Genomic DNA, 2,500 nt, shown 5'->3' on the forward strand with positions numbered 1-2,500 from the left:
GCCACAAATGGATCCCAATAATTATAGCCTCGCTAATTCCTATCCCTTCGTTGGGTTCGCTCGGTGTTTAGTGAAGTTGTTGGAAGGACGCTCGAGGTGACCATCGAGCATCAAGTGTCTTTGGAAGGACGGTGAAGATCCTCAACTGCACCAGGTAACAGTTTGGGTTTATGCTCTGCCAGAGCGCTACCAGAAGCCTAATGTCATTTGAAAATCAATCCAATTGAGAACTAACCATCGATCGATTGGAGACGAAACTGGCGCTTAGTGTCGACATTGTTGGCCAGCACAAGCCGTGTAGAAAAATTCCGGGCGTGCCGGGCACACGCGAACTTCATCGGACGAAGAGAGATCCACTCCGATGATAAATAGATCGACATGTACACGTCCCGAGATTTATCGCGATCGGTCGAGAACGGCAAAGCACAACCAACGCCGCGCCACCAACGTGGGTTCTCGTGTGTTCGTGGCCATAATATTAGCGCGAACCCCTTAATGATCGAGATGTATCTGCTGGCTGGCTAGGATGGATTCTGGACGAAAGGATCTCGAGAGCCGGATCGGGTACGAGGTCAGAGATCCTAAGGGAGGGTCTCCAGGAGGCGCCTCGTCGGTCGATCGAGGTCGCACCGGCGATCACTCGGAAGAGATTAGATGGCGGATGGTGAGGCCGTGATCTCGCCACGCAGTCAAGGTTCCGTTCTCACCACGAGGCCGCGCGCACTGAACCAAATAAAGGCCCGAAATGGATTCTAATTGTCCATCATTATTAAAGCATCATGCTGGTGGAGCCACGATCGTTATTTTATGTCATTATAATGATGACGTTTTAGTGAAAGAGTCAGTTTCCGAAAGCAAAGAATCAGAACCTCGTCATCTTCGTGGAGGGTAGGAGCCCTGGAGTTGAGCTACAAGGCGGGCAACGAGGTACAAATTATCCCGAAACATCCCGAGAATGGATCTGCAACAGATCTCGACGCGCCAGGGCACTTGACCGGACGACCGACCGGGTGTTCTTAGCATTGCGGGGCATCTATAATCATTCTGTCTTCCGTTGGTCTAGCGCTGACGGTGATGACGGTTGCGCACGATATGATTGCGTGAAGCAGTCGCGTTCGTGTCACGGTCACGGGTTGGAATCCTCTCGAAAGGACCAAGTGGATCCATGTTTTAGGGAGCATAAAGCGATGCATGAATGAAGAACAGGGTTAATGAATGAGTCCTTTTCTCAGACCCCCAAAACGAAGATGATTTGGTTAATGGCCTTGCTCTTAAGGATTCAATGAACCACTGTCGAGTGTTATTCGTCAATTTATTTCAGTGTACGAACGATTTGATTTTAACATTAATGTTGCGACATTTCGCTTCGCGAAAAAAATGTCTCTTCTTCAAAAAAGTATCTTCAAAGACACTGTTCCTGTAGAAGGCACCATATTTTATTCAAAGTTAAAAATATTTCTTCATTATAATTGTGATCAATAAGAATGAAATCATCCACCAACAGTGCAACGAAGCCTCTACTATACCTTTACTCCAGCAGAAGTAGCACCAAGCGCACTGTATTGGCGGGAATGTACGAAACTTCATTATTCTCATTAGTTCCTGCGGTGCCTCAATGGTGCGGTCATAAAGAGCCGCGAAACATGCCAGCACAAACCAATCGGAAAAAGTGCTCGGTTACTCTCTCGTACACACAGAGGCACAGGAAATGGTCGACGAAAAGCGTTCCCGATTAAGCCCCGAAGGCATCGCGGGAAGTCCTGTAGTAGCCAACGTTGCGTACCGGACCGTAGGCGTACCAGCGGACTGGAGCGAAGCCGATGGTCCGATTTGAATGAATCTCCCAACCGGAATGTGCATAAATTTTTATATTCCCTCCGAAAATCAATTCCTTCCTCCACGCACCTTCCTCATTGGAGCACGGATCGGAGGGCCTACGCACCAGCACGACGATGGATTTGCAACGACCACACTGCATCCAGAAGCTACGGTTCATCACGACTGCAGCAGCAGCAGCAGCCACCAGGAGCAACAGAATGAGGAGGATGCATTTTATGAGCCATGTAAACCACCGCACATTCCGGCGAGTCGCGTCTCGCGGGAAGACAAAAGCGAGTTTCAGGTCGTCGCGTACGGCCCCATCCGGCCTCATGTCCGCGTCTCGTCTTGTTTTTGCGTTTACTTTTCTCCTTTTTCCCCCCCGGGGGGGAGGCACCAGTCGCGGCAGTGGCCACCCCACCGTCCCCCGCTCCCTCTCTGGGTGGAAATGGTTTTGTTTTTTTTTTCTTTCTTTTTCGTTTGGGTGTTTTACTCCTTTTGCTGTTGCGCGAGGGATTTCCTTCCCCATCCACACGAATACTGGTCACCTGGGGCCCCTCCTGGTGGTGGTGCACCAATCACCGCGAACGCGGATAGCAGCCGTGCAGCCGTCGTCTGCTGCTCCCAAATCCCATCGCTGCTCCGTTGCGCGTTGCGGATGCTGCTCCCGGTGGTGGTGGTG

Source organism: Anopheles aquasalis, chromosome 3, assembly GCF_943734665.1.
Source record: "Anopheles aquasalis chromosome 3, idAnoAquaMG_Q_19, whole genome shotgun sequence".
Classification (NCBI taxonomy): Eukaryota; Metazoa; Arthropoda; class Insecta; order Diptera; family Culicidae; genus Anopheles; species Anopheles aquasalis.